Here is a 14,413-nt window from a genome sequence, read left to right on the forward strand (position 1 = left end):
CCGAGCCCCTCGCCTATGCAGGCCAACGCCAGGCCCTCCACTGGGTTCCGAGGGCCCTTGGGTGATGAGATAGAACCCCAGCATCAAGGGTGTCCAGATCTCCGGTGGGGGGGGAAACTCGGTCGGCGGAGAGACAGGGGTGGCGGGGCAGATCCGAGTTGGCCACATGGATGTGGCGTGGCATGCTGGGCAGAGGGAGACTCAAGGACCAGAGACAGAGAATGTCTGGGTTCATCCTCATGGCCCTGTTGTCCCCACCTTCCAGATGGGCACTCGAGGCTCAGCACAGTTGGGTCACCTGCCAAGGGCACAGAACTGTTAGGCAGCTAAGCTGGGATTCCCCCCCCCCCCACCTCCGCAAAGCCAACAGTGAACCTGCCTATCAGTCAGCAAAGGAGGGGTCCAGAGAGGGAGGCGGGGCCGGGACCAGGAGGGCACTGGGGAGCCATGGAGAGCGTACACAGAAGCATGACGTCTCCCAGGCCAGAGTCTGTTATCCCAGTATCTCTTCAGCACCTCCTTTCTCAGGACTCGCTGCCTCCCAGGAGTCTGAGGATCACCTGTGGGTGCCAGCTCCTGCTTTACCACCTTCCACTCTTCCATTTCCCCCTCCAGCTGCAATGCCCTTCCTCCCCCTCCTCCAGGAAGTCTTCCCAGATTCGCCCTTTCCAGCCTCAGCCTCTCACAGCTGTACCAGTGCAACAAGCAGACGCTGAGTGGACAAGACAGATGTGAAGGCTTTGAGGGGTGCTGTCCCCCGCTGCAGAGGCAGCATCCCTTGCCTGCCTTCCCCCACCCCACCCCACACACACACACACACAAGTGCAGCACCAATGCTGCAACATCACCAGCTCTGGGCACGCCTGGCCGCCCCTGCAGCTGTGGCCAGAGCCTCTTCCCAAGAAGGGAGGCCTAGAGCAAGCAGGAATCTCTGGGGCTCCAGGCAGCCCTGTGCCCTCCAGGGGCACTGAGAAGGTCTCATGGAGCAGACCACTGCCCCTTGCCCAGGGCGCCCACCCTGAGCCTACCCCTCCACCTGCGTGAACTGGGCAGTGGTGGGAAGTGCTGGGGCTCACAGCCACACACCAGGCCCGCCCTGACTCGATGTGGCCAGTGCTCTGGCCTCAGCTTCCTGTCCTCAAAGGGAGGGGCGGACCTAGAGTAGAAAGGGAGCTGGTCAGCCTCACCCCTTAACAGCCTTCACACCTGCCTTGTCTGCCCAATGTCTGCTTGTTGTGTGAATGAGTGTGTCTACGTGGTGCCCACCAGCTATGCCAGGCGGGCCGGTGGGCAGGGGGCTTAGGTGTGAGGGAAGGGGCTGCCCAAGGTCACAGAGGCAGTGGTCCCTGCCATGGAGCCTCCTTGCCCAGGGGCCCAGGCACACAGACCTGGCTGAGGAGGACGGGAAGGGCCAACTTCCCCAGTGTCAGCTCCTGCCACTGCCCCCAGCCCTGGCACAGAGCCCACCCAGAACAGCAGGCAAGACCAGGCCCAGCTGGGGCTCCGGCGGAGCTCTGGGCGCCACCAGCACACCCTTCTTCCTGGCCGTACTGCCCCTCCCCTGCTGGTCCAGGTCCAGAAACCAGGGCAGCCTCCCAACCCCAAAGGAAGCACCCTCTGGGTAGGGCGCCACCAGGCCTGGCCCGCCCGCAGGGCCATCAGGAGGTCCGGAGGGGGTACTGGGCCCCGCCTGGAGGAGGCAGACAGGCAGAGCCTGGGCACGGGGCTGGGAGGCTGGAGCAGGCAGGGCAGTGGAGGCCCGCGGCCTTGGTGGGAGGCAGACTTATGAAGCGGGGGTGGCCTGGAAGAACGGGATGGGGTTTGGGGGGGGCTCTGGGTGGCCCAGGGACAGCTGAGACACGCTGGGACTTGCAGTCAGACCCAGGTGGACAAAGGTGGGAAGGAAGGGAGGCTTTCTCCGGACACAGCTGCCCCCACATCATGCCCCCCACACAGTGTATGCGGTGGGTTCCCACGCTGGACTCTCCACTGGCTGTACAGGAGCCAGGGACTCACACCCTGGGCTCTGCCGTGTCCCTACCTGACCCCTAGTGACCTCAAGCCAACCCCTCACATATCCTAGCCTCAGTCCCCCCAGCCCCCCAGAGCAGTCTCCTTACACCCAGGCTCCCAGAGGAGCGATGCACTGTGCGCACTGGGGCATCCCCCCAGCCCTGGAGCGTCCAGGGCTGCCGAGCTGCCCAGCAGTCTCTGGGGGCCTCCGCGGACTCCCCACCGCCCTTGGCCATGACTGGAGGAGGGGAGCGGGGCTGCCTGAGGCCCCTAGACAGGCGGCCATCTGCCAGGCAGGAGTGCACACATGTCACGCTGCAGGGCGGGCCTCCCGGGTCCAGCGGGCTACCTGGCCTCTGGGCAGCGGAGACAAAGGGCCTGAGGAAGCCCCAGTCAGCCTGCAGCCCTGGCACTGGGGGTCTCAGCCAGCCCTGGCATGGAAGGGTCTCAGTCCCCGGTGCCCCTCCCCCACCCACAGCATCTGGAGCAGATGGAAACCCTGCCCCCAAAATCACTTCTCATCTCTGAGCCCCCCAGCCCGGTCACCACTTAACCAGAACGCTCCAGCCCGCTTAGAAGTGGGAAGGAAAGGCGAGGCTCCCCTGCAGCTCGGAGAGACGGGGGCTCTGGGCTTCCCGGGGATGGGTGTGCGGGAGTCCCCAGCTCCCCTGCCCGGTCCATGCAGACCTGTGCCAGGCCTGGCGCCCACCTCCCTTCCCCGCGGAGAGGCCCCAGGATGGAGAGGCCCAGGGAGAGGATGCAGGCCGGGGGCCCCGTGCTCACAGCTTCCCCCCCGAGAACAAGGTCCCTTCTCATTGCAGGCTGGGAAAACCAGCCCCCGCCCCCCAGCCACAGGGACCCCGGAAGTCGGGCCCAGAAGCCCACGGGCTCTTTTTCATCTTGGGCCTCAGTTTCCCCATCTGTCACAGAGGGGTGAACGGGGGACTCTCGCGAGGCTGGCGATGTGCACGTTCCCAGGGCCGCCGGGAGCCGCCCAAGCCCACCTCCCGGGCCCAAGCTGGGTGGGTCACGCTGGGGCGGGCAGCACAAGCGGGCCCACCCAGGCTGCCGCGCGAGACCCCCGTGGGCGGAAGTCCTTGGGGAGATGCTGAGTCCTGGCCACACTGGAATGCTCATGCACGGGGGTGGGGCCGCCTCACAAACCACGGGGACAGGTGTGTCCCCAGGCCCATGGGAGCCCCGCTCTGCACCCGGGGCCTCACCCCCTGGAGCCCTCAGAGGCCTCAGCCCATTCCTAGGGGCCCTTCAACCAGCCCGGGGCAGAGGGGGAGGCCACTGGGCAGGAGGGGGGGCCCACACCAACCAGGATGGGCCCCGCCTCTGAGAAGTGTGCTAATGGGGTGAAGGGAGGGCCACCCAGTACCTTCCAGGGGCCGTCTGGTCTCAGGCGTCCACGTGCAGCAGAAGATGCCAACAATGACTGAGTAAAGAAAGCCCCAGAGAGGGGAGTCCCAGGTGGCACTGGAATCCCGGCCCGCCCCACGCCCTCCCACGGGAGCCCTGCAGACCCCTCCCTGGAGGAGAGTGAAGGAGCCGAGCCTGCCCCTCACCCAGCGAGCCTCCCAGTGCCTGGGGCCCCACCCCAAGAGCCTCCCAAAGAGCTCAGCTGCAGGCCCAAGCCCCAACATCTGGTCCCCCAGCCACAGCTGTCGCCACCCTCACCCTCCTGCAGGCTGGGATCGCCCCAAACTGCAGGCGCCCGCCCCGCCCGAGTGGTGGGGTGGATGGAAGTGTCCTCGGGAAACACATTCTTCCCTCCACCCCAGATCAGACCCGGGGATTAGGTGGCAAGAAGACACGCCCACCGCCGGGGGCCAAGGCCAGGCCTGGAGGTGGAAGCCGGGCTGAGGGGTCCAGGCCTCCCCACCGCCACCTCATGGGGGCTGGCGCCAGAGCTTTGTCTCCCGGAGGCTCTGGCCTGCAGGTCTTGGGGAGCAGAGCTCCCAGGGAGGGGAGCCTGGGCCCAGGAGGACAGCACTGGGGCCACCGTTTGCAGCTGGGCTTCCAAAACAAAAGCTTTGGGGGGCCGGGGCTCTCACGATTGTTTAAAATGAGGTTTGGGCTGCCTGTGGCATCCTTATTCATACTGGCTCCACCCTCGGATAATTAAGAGTTGGCTCACCTCCTCTCAGCACCCCCCGCCCCCCAGCCCTGTCAGGGACCAGAGCTCTGGAAGTTTACCTTGTCTGACCTCTTGGTTTTACAGTTGAGGAAACTGAGACCCCAAAAGGGGTGGGGTCTGGCCCAGGACCCTGGGAATGGGTGGCCCAGCCAAGACTTGAACCCTGGACATCGGGCTCCGGCCAGGGACTTCTCCCACTGCTGCTCCAGGCTACGGCCTGGCTCCAGCTAATCCCCCAAAGCCACTGACCCCAAAAGCTGTGGTGCCTGGAAGTGGGGTGACTCACTGTCTGGCTTCCTGGGGCACCCCTTCTCCATCAGGGAGGGAGGGAGGGACTGGCAGGTGTCCCTGTGCAGAGAGCCAGGAACAGGGAGAGGCCCCCCAGGAGGCCTGTGCCAGGGTCACTCAGGGGCCGAAGAGCCCCAGCTGGAGGGATTTAACACCAAAGGTCAAAGGTCACAGACAGGGAAGGGCGGGCAGGCAGGGGGGGGTCAGAGGGTCAGCACTAATGGCAGCTCCGGAAAGGAGGAGGAGGGGAGAGAGCTAAGAAAAACAGGGCTGCTTCCAAGGGGTCCCCACCCCCCATGAACAGTGCCCTAACCAGTGGCCCGGCCGGCTGCTGACAGCGCCCGGCAGAGCTGGGGTGGGCGGTGAAATGGTGCGGGTTGGAGCTTGGAAAGGGGTGTCCAGGGAGGGGCCCCCAGGTGCAGCCCCTCCCCCAATGCAGGCCAGGCCAGCTGGGAGGCCCAGCCTGGACCCAGAGGGGAGGAGGAGGCGCAGGGGAGGCCCGAGGTCATGGGGAGGGATGTGTGGGTGGGCTGAACAGCTGTGCCACTGTGGCACCAGCGGGGCTGGAGGGGGCTGGGTGGGGGGCAGGCTCAAGGGGCCAGGTCCCTTCCCCAGCTGAGCCTGGGGCTGAGAAGGTCCCCGGGGCCCAGAGTGTCTCTCGGGCGCCTTCCCTCGCAGGGCCAGGCCTCACCCCCTCCAGGATGCCAGGACCAGGTGTGAAGGCCCCTGGGGATGGCCGCCTCAAGGACCACAGCTCGGGCGCTGGCCCTGACCCAGCCCGAGAACCCCGGTGCCCAGGCCGGGCCAGGTCCCCGGCTGGCGGAGCGGCCCCCTCAGTGTCGAGCGCTGCCTTCAGAGCCAAGATCCTGGGCCGTGATGGCCGGGGGCCCAGGGCTCCTCCCAGGATCCCCGCTCCCTTCCCAGGCCCCAGGACAGGGCCGGGCAGCTCCCTGCCACCCTGCTGCGGCCGCCCTGCCGGGGCGAGCAAGCCGAGCGGGCTCTCGGGACAGGAGGAGAGGCGGCATGCTGCCCCGCTGTGCCTGAGTACCCGGCTGGGCAGGGCAGAGTGCCAAGGCCTCCAGGTGCCAGCCTGGATTCCTGCCCCATCCCAGGGGGCCGGAGGGAAGCGGGCCGGCCTCTCCCTCCCTCGGGATGCACCTGCCTCGCCCCCTCCCCCGCCCTCCCGACCCTCCCTCGGGCTCGGGCACCGCTGCCCTCCCCGCCCGCCGCGCCGGCGGCTCCCCCGACAGCGGGGTCCAGCGCCGGCACCCCCGGCCCGCTCCTGACCCCGGGGCGCCTCCCTCTCCGGGCGAGGAAGGGACGCGGCTCGCGGGGGGCAGCCGGGGAGCCTCTCCCGGACGAGGGCGGGGACGCCTCCCGGGCCCGTCCCCGAACAGCCCGGCGCGGCCGAGGGAAGGGGCCGCGGGCCCGGCGGCGCCGGACAACTTCGCGCGGGGCCCCGGGGCCGCCTCTCGGCCCGCAGCGCGCCCCGGCCGCGGCCGCCCAACTTCCCCGCCGAAGTTTGCTGCGCCCGGGCCGGCCGCGGCCTGCGGACGAGGCGGGAGGCGGGAGGCGGGCGCCGGGCCGGGCCGGGGCCGGCGAGGGAGGCGCGCAGCCGGCGGGCGCGGGCGCGGGGCCCCGCGAGGGCGCACAATGGCCCGGGGCGAGGCGCGCGCGGGGGCGACCCCCGGGCCCCGCGCCCCGCGCCCGGCGCGCCCCCGCCCGGCCCGGCCCGGCCCGGCCCGCGGCGCGACGCCGGCTTCCTACCTCGGCGGCGGGCGGGGGCTCCGCGGCGGGCTCGGCGGTCGGGCTGCGGGGGCGCCGCGGGGCGGGGCCGGGCGGGCGGGGGCCGGGGCGCGGGGCTCACGGGGCGCGGGCTCCCCTGGCGCGGCCGCCCGGCGCCCGGCCGCTCCGCCACATCTGCAGCTCCGGGGGAAGCGGCCGCGGCGGCCGCCGTGCGGGGATGTCGTGCAGGGCGGGCGGCGGCGGAGGGAGGCGGCGGGAGGAGGGCCCGGCGGCGGCGGCGGAGGGAGGAGGAGGGGCGCGGGGGGCGCCTCCCCCCGCCTCCCTCCCCCGCGGCTCCCCGCCTCCCAGCAAACCCCTCTCGCCGCCGCGGCCCCAGGCCCGGGGCGCCAGCTGCCAGGCGGGGCGCGCGCCGGGGGGAGGGGGCGCCGCGCGGGGGGCGGGGGGCGGGGGCGCGCGGCGCGGCCGCGGGGGGCGGCACCGGCGGGGGGGGCGCCGCGCGCGGCCGCTGCGGCCGGGTCCGCGGGTCCCCCTCCCCCGGCCCCGCCCCGGGAGGGCAGCGCCAGGACGCGGCCGGGAGGTGCCGGGGCGGCCGGGAGGGGGTGTCCCGCCCTCGGGGAAGCCCGGGAGGGGGCGGCGCGCGCCCGGAGGAGAAGCCCCGAGGGCCGGGCAGCCGGGGGGGTCGCGGCGGCCGCGGGGCGGGGGCCCCTCGCCTCCCGCCCGCCGGTCACCTTGGCCGGGCCCCGCGCCCGGGCGGCGGCGGCAGCGATGCCCGATTCCCCGCCTCGCCCGATTCCGGGAAGGCGCGGGCAGCGCCCCGCGGGCAGAGGCCGGCGCGGGATTCCCGGCAGCGCCAGCCGGGGTTCGAGGCCAGGCTTGGCCGCTCCCGCCCCCTCGACCGCGGCTGGACCCCGCGGGGCCCTCCGCCTCCGCTTCCCTCGAGGACAGGCTAGGACCTGGGGCGCTGGGACCCCCTGCGCCCGCGGCCGGAGCGCCGCCGGGAGGGGCGCACCCCGCGTGGACGCGCGCGGAGCCTGCGCCGCGGGTTGTCCCCCGCCGCCCCGGCTGAGCCCGGCCTCGCGCTCCTGCGTGTGTTTGGGCCGGTCCCGAGCCCCCGCCCAGTTATCTCGCCGCTCCGCTCTCCCGTGGCCAATCCCGGTTCCAAAACAGCCCTCCTGCTGCCGCCCGCCCGCCGCTGGGCCCCGCGGAGTCAGGACGGGACAAGCATCCTCCTTAGGGGAGGCCTCCGACTCGGTGCACCCCGCCTTCGCGGGTGTCTGTGGTGCCCCGTGGCCGCCGGGGGCTGGAGCCTGTGGGTCTCGATCAGGCGGCATCGCCCGCGCTGGGTACATAGTGGGCGCTCCAGGCATGTTTGACGGTTGAACACAGAGTAGGTGCCCACAAATGGTCGCATAGCAGGTCCTTGGGTGCTGTTGTCTGAGTGCGCAGTAGGTGTTTATTATATTGGTGCCAGTGCACACATAGTAGGTGTGCATGATTGCATAGTAGGTGATTGCATGAGCAGACACCCAACAGGCGCTCAAAACCGCTGCCTGGTTGAACACAGAGTGGGTGCTCTGGTGCGTGACGCGTGAAGCGCCCCTGGGCCCAGCAGGCGATGATCTGGGGCGGTGACCTACCCCACCCCCACCCTACCTCACCCCCGTTTCCCTGCAGTGGATACCGTGGAGTGAGGCTGAGTTAAACATTAGCCGGCAGATGGGCCCAGGGGAAGTCCAGCTTCGGGACCTAGTGCCTTCCAGCAGGGGGCTGTTAAGGGCCGACTGCCTGGGCCCACGGACCGGCTGGGGCTTGGGGACAAACCCGGACTGCAGAGGGCTGCAGAGCGCCCCCTCCCGGCGCCCCGCAGCGCCGCCCTGCCAACGAGGTCCATCTCCGCCAGGCTGGACTCTAGACCCGGGAATCTTGTGCGTGGAGAAAAGGTCCACCGGGCTGGTTTTCTAACCGGCAGCACAAATGCTTATCGAGTGTTTGCAGGAGGCCAGCTCTGCGCAACGGTGAGATCAAAGGGTGAGCGGGGAACTCAGCTGGGGTTGCCCTCCTGGGTCTTACAGCCCAGCAAGAGGCGAGTCAAGTGACCCGGGGAGTCCAACCATCTCGATGCCACCAGGGCGCCGCGACCATAAAAAAATCTTCACCCTCGAGGGCTTTTCTCCTGGTTTGTTTTTCGACACGAGCTGTTTTCATGGACAAGCACTTTGCACCCAGCGAGGACTCTGGCTTGGGGTTCCCGCACTGAGAAGGGGCACAACAGTCTGTCCTTTCTACGGGAGTTATGAAGGTCACAGGAGACACCTGCAAGGCTGCTGGCGGCGCCTAGTGGGTGTCAAGCCCGACCCACAGCCTGTCAATCCCAGGCCCAGTTGGTGTGTCCTTAGCTGCAAATAAACCCCTACCTTTGGCGCCTGCAAATCCAAGAGGAGGGACGAACACTGTCATCTTGGTGGGGAGGACCTGGCCAGAGAGCCCCAGTTCTCAGCCAGACCAGCTCTTTTTCCGTTCTGGACACTTTGCTTTCATTATAATCACGCACCCTGCGTGGTGGGCTCTGTCATTATTCCTCTTTTACAGAGGGGGAAGCTGACGCCCAGAGAAGGTAAATAACGTGGCCAAGGTCTTAGAATCTAGTGTGAGGCAGACTGCAGGGTCATTCCAATTTCAGAGCTTCTGTCACCTCCCTGAGGCATCAGATATCTGGTGGGGTGGAGATGGGGGTGCAGGATTAATGGGCAGGCGAGGGAGTCAGGCTCAGGGTGAATTTTCCAGGGGTTGTGCTTTTCTTTTTTTTCCCTTTACATTTTAAAAGGACAGGTTTATTAGGAAACAGAGAAAAAGAAAGGCACCTGCATGGACACAGGTGGGAAGTCTTGGGATGAGACCTGCCAAGGTTGTGCTTTTCTAAGAAGTGGCACCTGCTAAGGCAGGCATCACGGGGCCTGGCTTCTTTAGGGAAAGGTGGGTGAGGAGGGATGATGCCGCCCCCCGCTATCCTGCTGGATTTCCTCCCTCCAAATCCTTACTGTGCACACATCCTCTGCTCTGTTCCCATGTGTCATGGGGGTGGGGTCTTTCCATTTCCCCCTAAATGCTCCCAAGGATAGAACACTAACTGCAGGGTCCTTCAAGGGACCTGGTGGACAGTAAAGGCTGCATAACGTTGTTATTATGGGCCAGATATTTGTGCCCCCAATGCAGTAGTAGTAACCCCCATGGAATGGTGTTTGGAGCCCTGGTTTAGATGATATCAAGAGGGAGAAGGTGGGGTCCTGAGGCTAGGATTAGGGCCTTGTGGCCTCCCTGGTGGCACAAGGGGTTAAGCACCGCACTATGAAGCAATCCACAGTCTCTGCAGCACGAGTTCAATCCCCGGCCAGGGAGCAACCCACATGGTGCAGCAGACCTCTCCTGTCTCGCCCGCTGCTCCCCTCAGCAGTGTATTTCAGTCAGTCTGCCTGTTCTGCTCTCCACTCTGTCTCTGGTGGATCCTCTCACCCTCCACACCTCTGGCCTGTACCCCAGCTCTTGTATGCATAAATAAATGAATCTTAAAAAGAAAAAGGATTAGGGCTTTGTAAGAAGGGAAGAGGGAGTGGAGCATTCTCTCTTTCTCTGCCATGCGAGGACACAGCAAGAAGGTGGCTGTCTGCAAGCAAGGAAGACAGCCCTCACCTGGCACTGAAGCTGCCAGCACTTCGATCTTGGACTTCTCAGCCTCCAGAACTGTAAGAAATGCCTGTTTGGGCCCCCAGGTCTGTGGTATTCTGTAGTATTAGCAGTTTGAACTAAGTTCATTTCTGATATAAGGGAACTGAATCTGATCCCCTAAACCTTCATTAGTGAACATTTATTGAGCATCCCCTAGGTCCCATTCATTCAACAGAGTCTTTTTTTTTTTTTAAAGATTTATTTATTTATGCATACAAGAGCTGCAGTACAGGCCAGAGGTGTCGGGGTTGGGGGTGAGAGGGGACAGAGTGGGGAACAGAACAGGCAGATTGACTGAAGTACACTGCTGAGGGGAGCAGTGGGCGAGCCAGGAGAGGTCTGCTGCACCATGTGGGTTGCTCTCTGGCCGGCGGGGAATCGAACTCGTGCTGCAGAGGCTGCGGATTGCTTCATAGTGTGGTGCTTAACCCCTTGCGTCACCAGGGATGCCCTCAATAGACTCTTATCAAGCTCTTAATGTATGTTCAATCAAGAATATTTATTGAGGGGCTACTGGGAGCACTGGGCTAGGCAACCCCATCTGTGTCTGCAAGGAGATCTCTCAGTCGATTGGGACCACTTGCCTGCAATGCCCGGAGGGGGCACAGCTCACCCATGCACACACGTGCACCTGCCCCCGACCAGGAGGGTGTCCTGGATCATGTAGGCATGCAGTGAAGTGCTCCTCAGTTAACATGCAAGACTAGGCCCAGCAGAAACCTGAAGGTGTGGACATGGTGCCTGTTTTCCAGAACCTTTCATCTATTTGAGGTGCTGGGAGTAAATAATATAGGACAACATAGAAAAGTGAGCCTTGGGCCTCCCCGGTGGCACAGCGGTTGAGCGCTGGGCTGCGAGTCTGCCCACAGCCTCTGCAGCGCCGGTTCGATCCCCGGCCACGGGGCGGGGGTCCCGAATGGTGCACAGACCTCTCCTGCTGCGCCCGCTGCTCCCCTCAGCAGTGTACTTCGCCAGTCTGCCTGTTCTGCTCCCTGCCCTGGCTCTGGTGAATTCTCTCACTGTCCCGTGCTTCTGACTGTACCCAGTGCTTGTATAAATAAATCAATCTTAAAGAAAAAAAAAAAGTGAGCCTTATGGCCTACATTGTGGGCAGAGGAGAGATGCTAGGAGCCAGGAGAGCCAGATTGCAGGAACGTTGGGCTTGACAACCCTATCCCTGACTTCATGGCCCCAAATGCCAGCCATTGGCCTTAGCCACTTGATCGCTCTGAGCCTTAGCTTCCCAATCTGCAAAATGGGAATCCTGTTAGGTGAGGTTCAGTGGGGCTCAGTGAAGAGGGCATAAATAGGGCTTCTGCCATCACCTGGTGGCAGAAGAAATAGCAGTTATTAGCATCATTTATGCAGCCTGCAGCCCATTGTGTGTGGCGCCCAGGCACCAGGATGGAGAGACAGGGAGATGGAAAGACAGCTCAGGATGACTTGTTAACCTTGAGTTGGCAGCAGGGTGAGCATCTCTCCTGGGCGCTGGCTTGCTCTGCCTGCAGGGCTGGGCTGAGGATGGATGGGGTATTTATTCTGGGTAGCGGCCCTGGCTGCTCCTCATACCCGGATCCAATGAAAAGAAAGGGCTTCGGGACCCATGCTGGGCCTGGCACGGACCACCCAGGCCACCTGTCTGCAGGGCCCAGGGCTAAAAATGTCCAGGAGCCACAGACAAGGCCTGCTGGTCACTTGGCTGTGCCATTTGGATTTGAGACATGGTCTCCCCATCAGAGTCATCTCACAGCCAGGACGCCAGTCCCAGAAAGCCTGAAGTGCTGGGCTTTCGGGGTTCAACAGGCCTGGTCCCGGATGCTAGTATGGAGGAGGGGCGGCGGGAGAGCAGGGGTGACATTAGAGGTAGGGATGTCCATCCTGGCTTCTCTGCCCTTGCCAGAGCCACTGAGCCCTGCAGGGGACTCCATGGACATGTGACCAGTGGGATTGTACCAGACTGGCCTTTTCAAGGGCTCATGCCTAGCTGATTGTCTACTGTCACCGTCTTGAAATTCATAATCATTTTTGCACACAGCTGGGCATATTGTGCAACCCGGCTTGCCTTCATAACCGTGGTTTCCCCCAGTAAGTTACTTCCCTCTGGCAAGAGGCAACCGCCCCGCCCAGGCACCCAGGAGCGCCTTAGAAGTAATCCTAGGGGCCTCCCCTGGTGGCGCAGCAGGTCGAGCGCCGCCCTGTGAAGCTGCCTGCAGCCTCTGCAGAACGGGTTCGATCCCCGGCTGCCGGCGAGGGTCCCACAAGGCGCACAGACCTCTCCTGCCGCCCGCTGCTCCCCTCAGCAGTGTGCTTCGGTCCTTCTGCCTGCTCTGCTCCCCGCTCTGGCTCTGGTGAATTCTCTCGCCCTCCCGCGCCTCTGGCCTGAACCCCGGTTCTTGTATAAATAAATAAATCTTAAAAATAAAAAAGAAGTGATCCTGTATGTGAACTGGGGAGCAAGCATCTGCCCCCAGATCCCACGGGCCAGGCCGGGGCGGGGCGCCCAGGTCGGCTGCGTGGCGGGGGGGTCGCCCCACTTCCCTGCGCGTCTGGGGCAGCTCTGTACCCCCGGCTGGGCCGCTGGCAGGGCTGGAAGAGGAATGCAGTCTGCGCCTGGCACAGAAGTAGCGCTCGATAAATCACAGCTACTCTGCTTTAAAAGCGGGGCTTCTTGGGGCGCTGACTAGGAGCGAGGGTGGGGTCAGCCGCGGCTCCCCAGGGACCCGCCCCAGGGAAGAGGGGCGGTCCCCCCGCCCCGCCCCCGGCCTTCCGAGGGAGGAGACCCCCCCAGGACCGGGGTGAGGGGGCGGAGGCGCGGGAGCGACACATTTTTGAGTCGTGACCAAGTGGAAACTCCCTCCCCAAGGCGGAAGCCGGGGGCGCCCCGCTGGGGCCGGAGCCTCCGCCGGGGCGGGGCCGGCGGCCTGGGGGCGGGGCGCCTCGGCGCCCCTCCCTCCCCGCCCACCTCATGAATATGAATGAGCCGGCTGCCGCGAGCGGAAGCGCGGGACGGCCCGGGCTCCGCTGGCTCCGCCCCCGCCGCCGGCCCGAGGGGGCGTGGCCCGGCCGCGGGCGCCCCGCGCGGGGCCTCTTTCCGGCCGGCGCGCCCCGGACGTGACCCCGCGGGCGCGCGCGGAGCCGCCCTGGGGGTGGTGCCCGCGCCCCCCGCGCAGGTAGGGCCGCCCTTTGTCCCCGGCGCCGCCCCCCGCCGAGCCCCGCCGCCGCCCGGGCCCCGCGGCTGCGGGGCGGCTCCTCCAGCCCGACCCCGGCCAGGCCCCCCGCGAGCGCGGCCGGGAGCCTGAGCGGGACCCCGCGGGCGCCGGGGGTGCGGCCAGGCCCTGCCCGCGGGGCCGGGGGAGTCGCCCCGCGGGTCAGCGTGGGGCACGCGGCGGGAAGGGGCCCCGCTGGGCCGCTGCTGGGGACCCGGGCACCCGCGGGCGCCGCCGCCGGCCCTCGGGCTCTGAGGAGCCCTGGGAGGTTGAGGCCGGCGTGGCGGGAGCGTTGGGGGGTGAGGAGGACGGACAGTGACCGCGGTGGCCCCGTCGTCGGCAGGTGCCAGGCGGGGCGCAGCCTCCTTCGTGCTCAGGGACCCCGGCCGGGCAGGCCCCGCGCAGCCCCAGGGAGGCCCAGGAACCCTCCCAAGGTCACACAGCCCGAGCCCAAGGACATGGCGTCGTTGCCCGAAGCACACCCCGAGACCCAGACGGGGCCTCCGGCCTCAGGCGACGGCTGAGCAGCCAGGCCCCTCTCTGCGGACCCGCTGCCCCCAGCCGCCTGCCCTCAGCCCGCCCAGCTCCTGGGGCCCTGAAACCTGCCCAGAAGGAGGGTGTAGGCTGACATCCGTTCTCCGGAGAGAGGCTTTTGTTGTCTGGAAACACTTGTCACCCCTCCAGGCGCTGGAGCAGGTACAAGTGGCTTCGGGGAGGGAAGGGCAGGAGGCGGGAGGAGGCTGCCTCGGGGAGTGGGCAGGACCTGGGTGAGACCGAGGAGTGCGCCGGGGCCTAACAAAGGCGATGTCGATGGGGGCTGCGTGTGCCCCGCCGCTGCTGACGCAGAACGAGCAGAATCCCCCAAATGCCCCTGAGCGCCCAGAGAGTTCACAGCACACCCGGGAAGCCCACCCCAGTCTGCGCAGGCTCTGCCCGCTGCCCCACCCGCGGAGGGGGCCTGAGGGCTGCTTCGGGCTCTGGGGGAGAAGGGGTGGGCAGGCTAGGCGCCTTGCTGTGTGAAGACGGCCCTGTGCCTGCCGCCCCACGGCCTGTGGGTTCCCACTCGGGGCAGGGCTGGCGACTCTTCTGCACTTGCCCTTCTCCAGCCTTTGGGCTGTGGTGTTGAAAAGCCTGACAGGGTTAGGGGTGTGTGAGCCCGCCCCCAGGCCCCCAGCCAGGTGAGGTCCTGGTGTTGCAGGTCCTTGGGACCTTCAGGCTGGTGCTGCAGAGGCGGGGGGGGGGGGGGGGGTTCAGAGAGGCTGAGTGGTTCCCGGGATGCACAGCTGGAAAGTAG

At 66.4% G+C, this 14,413-nt stretch overlaps 1 protein-coding gene across 1 annotated transcript in view; it reads left to right on the forward strand.

Annotated features, from left to right (window-relative positions):
* Window positions 1-12,997: 12,997 nt before the first annotated feature.
* Window positions 12,998-14,413, forward strand: part of SRL (sarcalumenin) — a gene marked incomplete at both ends in the record, with an annotated part of 61,948 nt that continues 60,532 nt past the window's right edge. Inside the window, one exon of the mRNA XM_084250673.1 lies at window positions 12,998-13,083. The remainder of the gene's footprint in view (window positions 13,084-14,413) is intronic.

This window comes from Talpa europaea (assembly GCF_964194135.1).
Source record: "Talpa europaea genome assembly, chromosome: 12".
Lineage (NCBI taxonomy): Eukaryota > Metazoa > Chordata > Mammalia > Eulipotyphla > Talpidae > Talpa > Talpa europaea.